This window comes from Petaurus breviceps, unplaced genomic scaffold (genome assembly GCF_028583685.1).
Source record: "Petaurus breviceps papuanus isolate PSGF00001 unplaced genomic scaffold, PetGlider_PUasm1.0 126, whole genome shotgun sequence".
Taxonomy (NCBI): Eukaryota; Metazoa; Chordata; class Mammalia; order Diprotodontia; family Petauridae; genus Petaurus; species Petaurus breviceps.
In genome coordinates this window covers 10,210,767-10,226,665 of record NW_027185655.1, presented here as the reverse complement: position 1 = coordinate 10,226,665, position 15,899 = coordinate 10,210,767, and the positions used below count along the sequence as shown (strand labels likewise).

General features: G+C 38.1%; 1 long non-coding RNA gene across 1 annotated transcript; it reads left to right on the top strand.

Moving 5' to 3' along the window:
• The first annotated feature begins 250 nt into the window (after positions 1-250).
• LOC138164859 (uncharacterized) lies at positions 251-5,196 on the top strand. Its single transcript, XR_011169204.1, has 2 exons — positions 251-434; positions 1,763-5,196. It is a non-coding gene; the product is annotated as an uncharacterized lncRNA (long non-coding RNA).
• Positions 5,197-15,899: the final 10,703 nt, after the last annotated feature.

Genomic DNA, 15,899 nt, shown 5'->3' with positions numbered 1-15,899 from the left:
GGGGCCTGAGCGCGGAGGACGGCGAGGAGGCGAGGGAGGAGGGAGCCGAGCGAGCGCCGCGGGGCTGTGGCGCTGCCGCCGGGGTGTTAGCTGCCGGGGCTGCTTGCCCGCCCGCCTCCCTGCCCGCCAGCCGGGGATGTGCCGTCGGCGGCCGCGGCGCCGGGACTAACCGCTCCGAGCGGAGCTCCGCGCACGCGCAGCCGCGAGCGCCCCTCCGCCGGAAGTGACGCCCCGCCTCCGCGTCACGTGGGGAGGCGGGGGCGGGGCGGAGGAGGCGGAGAGGAGGGAAGGTCTCCCCGGGCGCCCCAGGCTCCGCCGGGGAAGGGATGCTCCGAAGGGGCGTGGTCTTCCGAGGCGCGCGTCCTTTGGGTCTAGCTCCCTAGGCTTCCCGCCCCATCATCCTATAGTTGAAGAAGCTGAGGCCCGAGAGTCGGGTGAGCATCTGACCTGGCCCTTGCTCCGACCTAGGGCTCCTTGGGGCAGCCGCCCTCCTGGAGGGCGGGGCTGCTCTCGGCCCTTTTGGGAATCCCCTGCGCTCAGCGCATGCGCGACACATAGTAGGCGCTCCTTAGATGCTTGTGGAGTGACTAAGCGATCGCTGTTCATCTCTCCATCCCTTCCTCCAGGGTTCAGTATCTACAGTCCTAGTACTAGAGGCAGCCTGGTAGTGAAATGAATAGGGTGGAAGTCAGGAAGGCCCAAACACTTTACAGCCGTGTGACCTTGGGCAAGTCACTTCCCCCGCTTGCCTCAGTTTCCTCATCTGTAAAATGAGCTGGAGAAGGAAATGGCAAAGCGCCCCAGGATCTCTGCCAAAAAGACCCCTAGCTGAACAACAATGCCCTAATTCCTCAGGCACTCTCTGCTATGGGGATTTTAACTATGAGAAATGTTTAAAAAGTAAATCTAAGCCTCCTTAGAAATAACATATTTCACATGTCAAAGGTTGAACCTTAGGTCTGTAAATCTGAGGCTGGCTGTCCTTGATGGCAGTTTCCTTTTAAGAATTTGCCTTATGGTTGGGAATGTGCTGTATATAACCTAGGCAAGTCTCTGGTCAGTTTTCTCCTTTGGAAATAATCATGAGTTATTTATTAAGCTGCTTGAGGGCAAGGATAATTTCATGCTTTATTATTTATATTCCCAAGATCTAGCCATGACTGACCCATAGTAGGTGCTAAAAAGAAGCTTGCTGATCTAACCAGTTCATGGATAGCTGACATTTTTATAGCCCTTGATCCTCACAATATTCCTTTAAGGTAGGAAGTATAGGTAGGAATTATAGGCATCTTCATCTTCCATTTACGAAAAAGGAAACAAGCCCAGACAGCTTGAATGATTTTGATCACAATCTGACAGTTTGTAAATGACAGAGATCAGATTAGAACCCTGATCCCTGCTGCCTCCATGCTGTTTTCACTACAGCCAAAGGAATTGGACTAAATCATCCTTTTAAGCTATAAATTTATATGTGGTAAGAGTTTGGAGGAGGAAGACATCCGTCAGCAGGGATTTCCCAGAAATGGGATTTGAATTAGACTCAGAAGGATGGGTGAGATTTCCGTAGACAAGAGATGAGAAAAGCATTCATTTCAAGGAGTGGGTTAGTGGGTGAAGGTGTTTAGACCCAATATTTCATTTCCTCTTATTCTAAATATTTTAAGGATATGTCTGACCACAACATAGTAATTCATGATATCTTCTACAGTCAATTTACCTAAATCGTTATCCTATTTCGTTTTCTTTTTTTCTTATTTGACAGAATAAACAGATGTTTGACCTGATGATACAAGTTTACGATCGTAGATCCAGAACTTGAAGAAATGTCAGAGGTCAAGTCCAATCCCCTTATTTTACAGAGGAAGAAAAATGAGAACCAGAGAAGTGCCCAAGGTCAAATAGACAACAAATGAGAGAGTCCAGTTTCTGAGCACACGTCTTCTGATTGCAAATCCAGTGGCATAGGAGCACACTCAACTAATCCACCAATCAATAAGCTTTTATTTAATGCACACCACATGCCAAACATCTAGATTGATGGGGATACAGATATGAAAAGGGGGGTGATCATTCTACTTAGGAGTTTGCATTCCATCCAGAAAGACATGCAAGTATAGAAAGAAACACCACGTACTGAGTAAATACAAGTTGGTCAGGTAAGGATGATATTGCTGAGGGGGCTGGGGGATTAAGAAAGTCTTCATGTGGATGGTGATGCTTTGTTGTGCTAGAAGGTAGGGACAGATTCTGTAGTAGAAATGAGAAGGCAGCTTCCCTGGGCATGGGGAGTAACCAGTGCAAAAGTACAGTCAGAAATGGAGTGCCACGTGTGAGGAACAGGGAGACTAAAAGAGATCGTAGAGTATGGGAAGAAGGATAACATTATTAGTATTGTTACAGGTTGTGAAAAGCTTTAGAAGCCGAAGGAGTTTATATTTTAAAATATTGGATACTTTAAAAAGTTTATATTTATAAATAAGTTTCTACCTTATCCCGGAGGGAGTAAGCAACTCCTGAAGTTTATTTAGTAGGGGAATTCACATGGCCAGATCACCACTTGATAATGAGTCAAAGCCTTAAACCATAAGTTTAAGTAGAAAACTCCTTAATTTTCCCATAGCTATATAATAATTTTTTATATTTATTGTTTAACTGCTACAGCATTGCTGTAACAATCAGCATCAACTGTCTCATTACTGTAAGATCATACATTTATATGGTTGGTTAGTTTTACTACCAAAGGACTTTGACATTTATTATCACACTTTATTATATACACACCCTGGAAAGTTGGGTAGAGATATGTATTTGCTCCTCCCTCAATTTATAGTTCAAAAAATTGAGAAACAAAAATGAGATTAAGTATTCATCAATAAGGCAAAAAATCTAGTTTATGAAAGAATATTGTCTTGATGACTATGGGAAAACAGTCTATGTAAAGTCTGGTTAATACTGTAATGTAAAAGGGCACCCAGAGGAACCTACATAATTTAGTGATGATCAAAAAGGGGAACCAGATTTTTAAAAAGGATCAAGAAATTCAATGAGAAACATTAGTGAGCTTCATGCAAACTAGGCCTGCACAAAAAGACATTAAGAAGACACAACCCTGGAAGAAAGGGACCTTCAGGAAAACCAGCATGAGCTCAGGTGAGCAGACCACAGCAGGACCCAGACCAGCCACAGTCCAGGAATTTTGAAGGTTGCAAGCATTCTGAGCCCAAACACGAAGGGAAGATAAAAGCCACTGACTGGACACCAGGAAAGGTTAGGACCCCACCCTTACATCTGAGAGTTCTGGAGGGAATGGAGCCTGATCCAGATTCAGTCTCAATCAGGAACTGAGATGGGAGAAAAGAATAAACAGAAAACATCCAATAGTACAAAGAAACTGTGGATCGAGAGAGCGAAAAGGAAAACTCTGAAGAAGAGAGTATTTCCAGAACGTGCATAAGCCAACTAGGGCGAAATGGCTTGGCCAATACAGGAATACCTAGAGGAAATGAAACAAGAGGGGACAAATGAAATACAACCTCTGGAGGAAAAATAAACAAAACAAAGAATAAATAGCTTAGGTGGTAAACTTACCCAAGCGGTGACATCTATGAAAATTAGAATGGACCACATAGAACTTAGTGAGACAACAGCAACAACAATTGAAATAAAATGGAAAGGTTTTGTTTGTTTTTAAACAGAAGAAAACATAAGATCTATACTCTGAAAAACAACCAACCTGGAAAGTAGGTTGAAGAGAAATTAATGAAAACCCCTAGGAAAACCATAGCCAAAACACAAAGTTCTTAGTCAAAGTAAAAATAATGCAAGTAGCAAGAAAGAAATAATTTAAGCTGCGAAGAAACTGTAAAGTGCAGACACAACAGTCAGAAGAAATCTAGAGTGGCAAATACATTTGAACAATTAGACGAGGGCTAATTGATGAAGTACTTACATTCTAATAGAGAAAAGACCAATGATATCAAGGCCACATAAGCAATTAAATAAGACTAAGGGACTGATGTGGTTTTGTACCTCCACAAAAGTACAGGTTTTTAGAGATATGAGGAAACATTACTAATGCATTCTTCTTGGAGGTGGGAGGTCCACAGGTTTTCAATATTGTATATGTTGCAATCACTTATGCTGATTTTTTTCCCTCTTCTTTTTGTTTTTCTGTATTTTCTTTTTAAAAATACTATTTGAGGGGCAGCTAGGTGGTACAGTGAATAAAACACTGGCCCTGGATTCAGGAGGACCTGAGTTCAAATATGACCTCAGACACTTATCACTTACTAGCTTGTGACCTTGGGCAAGTCACTTAACTCCAATTGAGCTGCCCTCCCCCCTCCAAAAAGCAAAAAATTATTTTAAAAAAAAGAGAGGAGGACCAATCAAATGAATGATCACTTCAGCTACAGATCACTCATGTTGATCATATTCCTTCTTTTTCACCATTCGCTGTGTTTAAAAAAAAAGGGGGGGGGGGTCCTAGGACCAAAGGGAGGAAAAATGTAAAAGAAATTCATGGTTAGCAGTGATAACTATGAATGTAAATGGGATGAACTTATCCATAAAATGGAGGGGGGGGGATAGCATAATGCATTAGAAAGGAGGAGTCAACAATATATTGCGGGTTTTTTAAGGCACTTGAAACTAATGATAGAAATGAAACAAAATCACCAAAATCTTTGGCATACAGCCAATATTATACCAAGGGATTGGGGGGGGGGGATTTACATCACTTAATACTTTCACAAATAACAGAAAAAAAAAAGAGATCACAGAACTGTGCAAACAACAATAATAACAAAACACTGGAAAAGCAACAAATCAAAATCAAATCAACACTCCAACTAAATGCAGAAATGGAAATTTTGAAAATCAAAAAAGAAATTAACAAAAAAATTGAACTGATAAAGATTTGCTAATGTGATAAATGAGATGATAACGACGGCCAAAAAAACTGACTAAAAAGAAAAAAGCATCAGTAAAACATTTAAAAATTCAAAGAAGCTCAGAGGCAGACAGAAAAGCAGGATGATTTTAGAATTTGTTATATGCTTTTAAAAGATCTGTATGTAATAGAGACTTTCAGTTTCATCCACAGTCCTCCTTTTCTGTTCTTTGTATATGGAAGTGATTTTTTTTGTTCATCAAGTTCATGATTATAAGAGAGAAAATAAAAAAGAACTCAAGGCATACCTTAAGTCCAATGTCTGTTACTTTGAAACAAAATGGTAGCCAATATATTTACAAATGGAAACTATATTATTTTCATTTTCCTATTTCTGACTTGTTTTTGTTCAATTGTTTCAGTCAAGTCCGACTCTTGGTGATCTCATTTTGGGGGTTTTCTTGGCAAAGATACTACAGTGGTTTGCCATTTCCTTTATGAATTCATTTTGCAAATGAGGAAACTGAGGCAAACAGGTTTAAGAGGCTTGCCCAGAGTCACACAGTAAGTAACTGAGACTGAATTTGAACTCAGGAAAATGAGTCTTTCTGACCCCAGGCTGCTACACCACTAGACCACTCCTATCTATGACTATGTGACAAAAAAAAATCTTTCTAGATTTTGGTGATTGCCTGATAAGCAGTCAGCCTTATTATGGAAAGGAGATTCTACTAATCAAATGAGTTGGATTTTTTTTTTAAGTTGAACCAATTTTTGCCATGTACACATAGCTATAGCCAAAGACTTTCTGGTCATTCAGAGGTGACAATACAATGCTGCAAGGAAAAATAGATGGCCTTATATCCAGAAGAAGAAAGAGAGTGAAGGAAGTAAAGCAATACATGTGAAATATGGCATATTTGTAAAATTAGCTTTACATGTCAAATAATGATATAAGCAAAAAAAAAAAATTCTTTATCAGTCACATGTCCCTTCAGCTGTTGCTGCTGAAAGTCACGAAATCCTTCTAAGGTGATTACGAATGCCAGACAACTGTTGCCCAAAGTGAAGTTATAACCCACATATCCAAATAGGTGCTTGGTCTCATGATCAGAGAGAATCCTGCCATCAGTAATCAAGTTGTGGACTGAATTGAGGTTGTGGGAACTCAAGAGAATTCTTTTTTTTTTCTTTTTGGATGGGGGGAAGGTAGGGCAATTGGGATTAAGTGACTTGCTCAAGGTCACACAGCTAGTTTTGTGTTAAGTGTCTGAGGCCAGATTTTACTCCAGGGCCAGTGCTCTATTCTCTGTGCCACCTAACTGCCCCAAGTCAAGAGAATTCTGCCATAAAGGATGAAACTATGGCCCAAATGGGTGAGATCAACTGTGGTTCCTGATTATTTATAGTATCATTATTATCCATCATGAATCATTAGCATAGATGATTGAATACTAAAACTATGAATATACATATATATATATAACATGTCTATGTGTGATTGGCACTTAATTATCCATGCTATAAAGCTGACTGTATGCATGCATATAATACATACACACATATACTATACATATAGTTAGCATTCAGATTTGTAAGCATATGTATTTATTGTCAGCATTTGATATATGTGTCTATAAAACAACTATATATATATATATATATTTTGTGGATGGTAGAAGAAAAATTTTAACTATTTCCGTATTCAGTAAAATTAAATACTTCACATAATTCTAGCTAATATAAAAACTATTTGGAACTGTTTTAATTTCAAATGTAATTATTACCTTTTATTAGTTTGGTAAAGTTAAGAAACACATTTTCAAAGGAATATATCTCTAAAGCATAAGTTGGGTCTTTTTTTTGTTTGGGTTTTTTTTTTTTAGCTTTTAAAATGTTGCATGCCTTATCACTACTTCACATTTCTGTCCTTTGTCTTATCTGGTAACAGCAACGAACCACTGTATGTAGGAAGATACACATTTTCTTTCAATTTGTCATAACAGCAGTATATAATTTTATAATTTTAGAACTATAAGATATTTTATAGATAATCTAGTATATAATCTTCATTTTGTAGGTGAAGAAATTGGCCCCGCATGGTTAAGTGACTTACTCCAGTAACATAGCTGGCTAATGTCAGAACCAAGACCAAAACTCAGGCCCAGTGTTCTTTTTCCAATCAACTATGTTACCTCCTCACAACTAATACTGACTGACAATTACTCCTAATACCCCACAGTGAGCCTGGGTTGGTAGCAAGAAGTTTCAGAGTTGTACGGGACTCATCCTATACCTATGAGAGGAATGATAGAATCAAAGTCAGAGGACCTGCTTTTAAATCTTGCCTCTACCAGTTACAGTTAGTTTGACCTTAGGCAAATCATTTAATTTCATAGGGTCTCATTATCCTCATCTTTAAAATAAGGTGTGTGCATGTGAAATTCTTAAAGCCTCCTTTTAATTTTACATGCTAGGACCCCAGAAAGGTGGGGTAAGTAGCCCCATTATAACAATGAAGAAGGAACTTGAGAGTCAAGCAAATTAAATTACTTATTCATAGTTATATAGTTAGTGTTAGAGACAGAATTCCAATATAGATCTCCTTACTCCAAATCCATTGCTTTTTTCCACTAGACAACCAGATCTTAAGAATGGCCCCTATCCATACCCTATAGGGTACTTAAGACTTGAAGACAGCCTATTAGGTATTCCATGTACACACCACCTCCAAGGTTCAATCAGTCAACTGGAATATTCACCCAGGGTCCCAGGAAAGGGCACTTTCTCTCTGTAAAATCTTAATTAGAGAGACTTCTGGCCAATATGGCTACCTGAACAGAAATAGGCAGGTCAATTTCCCTATTCCAATTCCAGAAAAAAATTAAAAATTACACAAAACTGAATGATGATCAAGAAATTCTATGAGAAACTTTTCTTCCACCTCAGAAGTACGTAAAAAGTCAGGCAGAAGTCCACAGTCAATTGGAAAGGAAAGGCACCAGCCAAGCCAGTGCCAACACAAGCAAACTAGATTGTGTGACAAGAGACTTACCACACACATAAAACCTACAAAGCTTGTATGTGGAAGCAGCTCCCCTAAGAAAGCAGCAGAATGGTGGGGAACCCACAGTGAAGACCTTGGAGGAGATCAGAAATGGCATCAACAAGAGTGAACCTCTCAGGCAGTGCTCAGACCTGGATGTCCCAGGCCCAGCTTTGTAGAGCACTATGATAATCAGTTCTCTGAACCCTAAAATCCAAGAGGAGTTAACACAAGGAGGTGTGTTAATACAAGAACCTAGGTAACCCAAGTCAAGACTATTTGGGGCTTACTAATTCTCCTGAAATTGCAGCAGAAGTCAGAGTTTGACCCTGGCCCAATGCCCATTTCAGGAACTAAGGTTGATGAGTAACCAAAAGAAATAAGTGATCCCAATGCAACCAAAAAATGAACAAGAAAGAGAGAGTAACTTCACAATAACTGGAAGCAGAGACCCAATGGGGGGAAAATGGAAATTTCACAAGGACTGCATTAATACCTGAAGAAATGAATGAGATAAAAAGTTAAATAAAAGCTCTGGAGAAAAGAATTGGATAAGTAACTTAGAACAGAAGGTATTAAACCTTATCCAAAATAGCAGACCCCCTGAAAATGAGCATAGACCAAACAGAATTCAACAGCAACTCCATGAAGTGGCAAAATAAAAAAAAAAAAAATTAAAAAGAATAAAATCAAAAGGCAGGAGAAAATGCAAGGGTGTGTTTCTATTGATTATCTTACTCAACTAAAAGTAAATTAAATTAAAAGTAAATACCCAAGGTCACACAGCTAGTTGTGTGTGTGTGTGTGTGTGTTTTAAGCATCTGAGGTCACATGCGAACTCAGGTCCTTCTGACTCCAGGGCCGGCGCTCTACTCACTGTGCCACCTAGCAGCCCCAAGAATGCTTCTTGAATTAATCAAAACCAAATGTGAACAGGTTCTTTATACCTCCTCTAATCAATCAAAGCCATTGTTAGAATACTGTTCACCCTGTAAGGAATCTATATAAAAGGAAGAAAAAAACCTATCTCGAGATCAGATAAAGATTCCAAGCATCTGGAAGCTAAGTGAGATTGGATCATACAAGAGCTGAACTGAAAAGAAACAACAGCCTAGAGTCAATCAGCAAAAAGAGAACTAGAAGGAAGCTAAAATATAGTAGAGAAGGGAGATATTGAGGAGAGCAATTAACTCTTCAAGCAACTCAGAGCAGAAGATGCAGGAGGTTGCCACCATGTACCCACCTACTCGAGGACTGAGAAAAGTCCCACTCCCCCTCTTGGTAACTGTCTATCCACACACACTATAATATAATCTGCAATTTACCCAAACATTTCCAGTATTCTGAATTCTTCCTCAACCTTAAAGAAGTTAATTAATGATATGTATAAATGTAGATTAATACAGAGAGCCCTATTTCTATCTAAATTTAGGAATTTTCACCGTTGGGGGTTCAGAGCAATTGTTATTGAACTATTAACATTTCATATAAAATAAACTCCCTAAAGACACAAATTAAGTAGCCACATGGATCCTAGGGTCTATTATATTGCCCCAGGACTTAAAGTAGGCTAATTATTGTAACTGTTACATAAGGTATGTGGTCTTCGAAACAATTGAACTGGAAAACTCAGAATCATGATAGTCCCTGAAACCCATGATTAAATAAAAAAAGACTGGCCACTACATTTCAAGAAATCATAAACAAAAACTTCCCAAATCTATTAGAACCAGAGGGCAAAATTAAAAAGAGCAAGACTCTGCCAATCACCTTGTAAAAGAAATCACCAAAGAAAAGTCCCAGGAAAGTGCTAACCAAAACTCAAAGTTTCCATGTCAAAGAAAAAAAATATTGCAGGTACCCAGAATGAAAGAACTTAGCCACCAACAGTCAAAACCACACAAGACCTGGCAGCCTTTACAAAAAATGAAGGAAGATTTAGGAACAGACTATTCCCAATGATGGAATCATTAAGATATACAACCAAGAATAATGTATCCTACAAAGATAAATAGAATCCTACTGGAAAACAAATGGATTTTTAATGGATTTTCAAGCATTCTTGAAGAAGAAAAACAGAACTGAGTAGGAATTTTAAAATACAAACTCACTATTCAAAAGAAACCAAGAAAAGCAAATGTATTTAAATGGTTAAAAGGAGTTCTGTGATGTTGAAGGGCTTCTAATATTCTAATGTCTGGGGTGGAAGAAGATGGGAATAAGGGTACTGTTAGTAGGTGGTCAGTTTGAACAAGGACAGAAAGGGTTTCAGAGTTGCTAAAATGAGAAGGTTATGCAAAGGATGTGAGTATGCCAGTCACTGAGGATTGAGTTCAGTTCAGATATTAGCATTCATAGGGATTCAGCTCATGAGTGAAGTCATGTCAGGGTGTGTATAGCTAAAAAGCTAATGAAAAGGTCAGAAATGAGTACCCATTTTGCTTTGTCTTTTTAATTGTGAATTTCCTGTTTTTAATGACCCCTCATCATTTTAAACTGTATTTTATCTTTTCAATGTGACCTCTGATCCTTTCATGTTGAACCTACTAAGTCCTGTGTAATCCTGATTGTGACTCCATGATATTTGAATTTTTTCTTTTTGGTCACTTGCAGTACTTTTCCCTTGATCTAAGAGTTCTGAAATTTGGCTGTAATGTTGCTTGGAGTTTTTAATTTGGAGGTGATTAGATAGGTGATTTTTTAATTTCCTGAGGTGATTGGTGGATTCTTTCAATGCCTGTTTTGCCCTCTGGTTCCAGGAAATCAGGGCAGTTTCCCTTGATAATTTCTTGAAAGATGCTGGCCAGGTCCTCCTTTTGATTATGACTTCCAGGTAGTCCAATTGTTCTTAAATTATCTCTCCTGCATCCATCTTCCAGGTCAGTTGTTTTTCTAATCAGGTATTTTACATTTTCTTCTATTTTTTTCATTCCTTTGATTTGTTTGACTGATTCTTGATATCTCATAGAATCATTAGCTTACATTTTCCCAATTCTGACTTTAAGGAGTTGTTTTCTTCAGTAAACTTTTGTTCTTCCTTTTCCATTTGGCCAATTGTACTTTTTAAAGAATTGTTTAATTTTTCCATGCTATTGACTCTTTGTTTATGATTCTTTTGCATCATTCTCACTTCTTTTCCCCATTTTTCTTCTACCCAACTTACATTATTTTAAAACCCCTTTTGGAGATCTTCCATGAGACTTTTCGGGGCTTGAGACCCCTTACCATTTTTGTTTGGAGCTTGGCCCACAGTTATTTTGACATTGTTGTCCTCTTCTGAGTTTATGTCTTGATCTTCCCTGACATCATAATAACTTTCTATAGTCATGTTCTTTTATTGTTGTTTTCTGCTCATCTTTTTTGGCCTTATTCTTTTCTCTTAAATTTGAGCTCTGCTCCCAGGATGGAAGGGGCACTGTCTCAGGCTTTTTGTGCCAGGGGCTATAGGCCCTGGCTATTTACCTGGTGCTGCATTGATATGTCCCTGAGGCCTGTGGTGGACCCTTATGTCTGGTGCTGCATTGAGGGGGGTGAGGTAGGGGGTAGCTGGCACTGCTGGAGGTCGTGGGGATCTGGCAGCTCACCTGGTGCTGAGTCTGGGTCCTAGGGCTGGTATTTGGTGTGTGTTGAGGCTGGTGGGATATTTCTTAGTTTCCCTGGGGCTACACTGAAGCATGTGGAGGTCTGAAAGTTGCCCATTTGCCCAGGGCTATGCTGAAGCACATAGCAGTTCTCTGAGCTGGAGTCTGCCCATTCTTCTGGCTAAACTGAAGCACCTGGTGGCATCCTGTTTGCCTGCTCCACCCACCAGGGTTCAGGTTCTCCTGATGGTTTGCTGAAATGCTTCCTATTCTAGACTGAACTCCCCTTTACCCAAGTGAAACAGACCTTTCCTGATGATTTTCTAAGTTTCTTGGACTAAAACATTGTTTCATTCCATCTTTTTGCTGGTTCAGCTGTTCCAGGATTTGTTTTAGGGCACTATTCTATGGTTGTTTGGAGGTGAATATAGAAGAATTTCAGCAATTTACTGCTTACCCTATCATCTTGGCTCCTGGAAGTAGTCATCTCAGCTTTGATTTCTTCATCTAAAAACTGCCCATCCATATTCTTTGACCAATTGGGGAATAACTCATTCTTTTTTTTTTTTAAGCAATCGGGGTTAAGTAACTTGCTCAAGGTTACACGGCCAGTTATTGCTGGGTGTGGTGCTGAATATCTGAGCCTGGATTTGATCCAGGTCATCCTGACACTGGAGCCAGTGCTCTTACTCGCTGAGCCACCTGGCCGCCCCTAAGCAATTGGGGTTAAGTAACTTGCTCAAGGTTACATGGCCAGGTGTTTCTGGGTGGGTGCTAAGTGTCTGAGCCCGGCATTCAATCTCCAGGTCTTCTCAACACTGGAGCCGGTGCTCTTACTCGCTGTGCTACCTGGCCGCCCCTGGAATAACTCATTCTTATAAATTTGACAGAGTTTTCTATAGATTTGAAATATGAGGCTTTTATCCAAGAAGCAATCTATAAAAATATCCCCCCAACTTTCTGCTTTCCTTCTAATCTTGGCTACATTGGTTTTATTTGGACAAAACTTTCAAATTTAATATAATAAAAATTATTCATTTTACTTCTCACAATGCTCTTTATCTCTTGCTTATTCATAAATTCTTCAAGTCTGATAGGTAATATGTTCTATGTTCTTCTAATTTACTTACGATCGTTCCCTTTATATCTAGGTCATGCATCCATTTTGACCTTATTTTAGTGAATGGTGTAAGATACTGGTCTATACCCAATTTCTGCCAAAGTGTTTTCCATTGAGTATCTATTTTGAAATTGAAAAGCAAATGTCATCAGAAACATAGAAAGGTACACATCTTTGTTTAATTGAAAGGGAATATACGGAGATGGACTGCTTACATATAGGGGGACAAGAAATATCCACTCAGAACCCTAAAAATCTTTAAATGTCACAGAGAAAAGTTGAAATGACAGTATGTTTATGTGTGACTTTGTTCTGTTTTAATGGTCTAAGGAGGACAAAAGTGGGAGGGACAGGGAACTCACTATGAGGAAATCACTATGTATAATAGCAGTACATCAGTGAAGATATATAGCCATGGGAGAAGGAGTTGGGTGACTAGGTGAGTAGATAATAGGAATTGCAGGAACTGCACTTTGAATCTATTAAAGGAAAGTTGAGCACAATTACACAGAGAGAAAGTGAGAGAGAGAGAGAATACTGGGGGAACTGAAAGTACCTCTTTCAGGTCTAAACAAATACAACCAAATAATAAACAAGAAATGAGTTAAGGATATGAAAAGAACTTTAGAAAAACTACCTCAATAAAGGAAGACTATAAATATAATAAAACATGTTAATAATATAAAAAGTAAAAATATGCATATGATTAGAAGTAATAGTAAAATTCATATGGAAGAACAAATGTTCAAGAATTTCAGTGGCAGTATTGAAAAAAGTGGGAAGACAGGAAGTCGATTAGAACTAGATCTCAAACAGAATTACAAAGCAATAATCATTAAAACAATTTGTTACTAGTCAAAAGAGAGAGAAAAAAATCAACGACATAGCTAACATGCAGAAGCAAACAAATACATCACTATAAAGTTTTGCAAACCCAAAGACCCCAGGTACTTGTGGAGGGACAGAGGAAAAGAGGGGTACTCATTATTTGATACAAACTGATAGGAAAACAACAGAAATTTGGCAGAAATTAGGTTTGGAACAACACATCTTTGCCTCTAAATAGATATATCACCTACATATAAAAAGATCACATCATGAACATGTTAGAAGAACAAGGAAGAAATTACCTTTAGGATCTATATCCAAATAAATCAAAGTAAGAGGAAAAGGATTTACATGTACAAAAACGTCTATAGCAGCTCTTTTAATGGGAGCCCAAAATTGTCAACTAATTGTCCTCCTGCTGCAGACTGTCTAAACAAATTGTGGTACATGAATATAATGGAATATTATTGTGCAATAAGAAATGATGAAATGGAAAATTTCAAAGAACAATTAAAGATTACATTGTGAGAAACAACAAATGAAGAATTTAGAGAAATATGGAAACACTTCCATGAACTGACTGCAGAATGAAGTAAACAGAACCAAAAAACCCATGAACAATGCTTACACCACTGCAAATGAAAAGGACAATAAAACAAAGCCAAAGTCTGTGTCATGACTAATCTGCTCTTGGAGAAAAGATGAAAAGGTACATCCCTTTCCTTTTGTTGGACAAGGGGCAGATCATTAGGGTTGCTGTGTTAATTGGTTTTACTTAACTATGTTTCATTTGTTACACGAGAAAACTTAATGGTGACATTGTAAACTCCTTGAGGGCAAGGAGACAGGCTTTTGCCCTTTTTTTTAATCCCCAGAGTTTAGTACAATGCCTGGTACACAGTAGACATTTGTTAAATGTTTATTGAATTGAACTGAAATTGAAATGAGGGAAGAACAAAGAAGGGGCATATCTGGAAATGATGGTGACATGAAAACAAAGGGCATTAATGAAATATTTTTATTGCTTTTTAAAAAAGCTTGGCAATGAAGAGGATGATGAGAAGATAGCTTGGTTGATGAGATTTATTTTAGGAAGGGAGGACTTGACTTTGTAAACATATGAGAAGGAACCAATGGTTGTGACCCTGGGCAAGTTACTCCTTGCCGATTGGCTCCTCTTTGAGTCCTAATTGCCTTATCTATAAAATGGTAAGAATAATACCCTGTTGTACTTGCCTCACAGGGTTATTATCAGATTCCAAGGAAAGAACATGCATAATATCTTTTGTGTATCTAAAAGTTTTATGTAAATGCTAGATATTACCAGTACTTAAAGGAAGCAAGAAGGAATTATGGGATTAAAATCATGTCCTTAAGAAAAACAAAATGCCAGCAGAAATGGAGACATTGAAAATTCAATATCCAAATACATGAGATAAGGAGCTATGCTTTCTCTTTCAAGGCCAGGAAAGTGTTCATGGAACACTTAAAAAAAAAGGCTCTAACTTTCTTGTCTGAAGACAAAGGACAATGGAAAAGCTCACATTTTATTCAGTGTTCTTGAAGGTATCCCACAATCTAAAACCACATTATAGATTACCAATAGGGTAGAATGTCCAAAGAGGGTAAACAAGTTAATGGGAGTTATGACCCTAAATAATGGAAAACTAGTCCAAGTTGATTGATTTTTCTCATTTTCCAATATAGAATAGAAGAGGTCTGAAAAATACCCGATAGGCACATCTTACCATTTCTCAGTTGCTAAAGAATGTTTTTGTTTTTGTTTTTAAACATTTTTCAAGCAGGAAAAATACCAGGTGTTGGGGTGTGGATTGTGAAGCATAAAATGACACTAAAGAACTGTTTGTAAAGTTCTATATTATGTGACCAGAGGGTTGGTATTATATTTACAATCATGGAAGACATACAAATTAACTAAATCCTGGGACTTGGTATTTAAACATCACAAAGAAAACAACAGAAAAAACAAAGTTGAACATCATGAAATTTATTTCTAGAATAATATTTTAAAAGGTATGATTTTCATTTTGAAAACATGGGATGAAATCTACAGTCACCAACATCCAAAAATAATACTTAACTGATTGAAATAATGTGCAAAAAAAGAATATTTAAGTTTAATCAAAGAACTTGAATAAGGAATATAGCTTTTTAAAAATGCTTTGAGTATACTGACTAATCTTATAATAATAACAATAGTGATGATGATGTCATTTTTACTTTTCAACACTGCTCTTAAATTGAGCCAATCAGTCCCTAGATAATGGCCCACACTGCACAGAAGTATTGTTCTATCAGTATGTCAGATATAACTAAACACCTTTAATGAAAAGCCCAATATTTTTGTCTTACAAAAAAGAATACAAAGACATTCCAAAATGAAAATGAGGCTTATTTTAATTTCTTAATCAG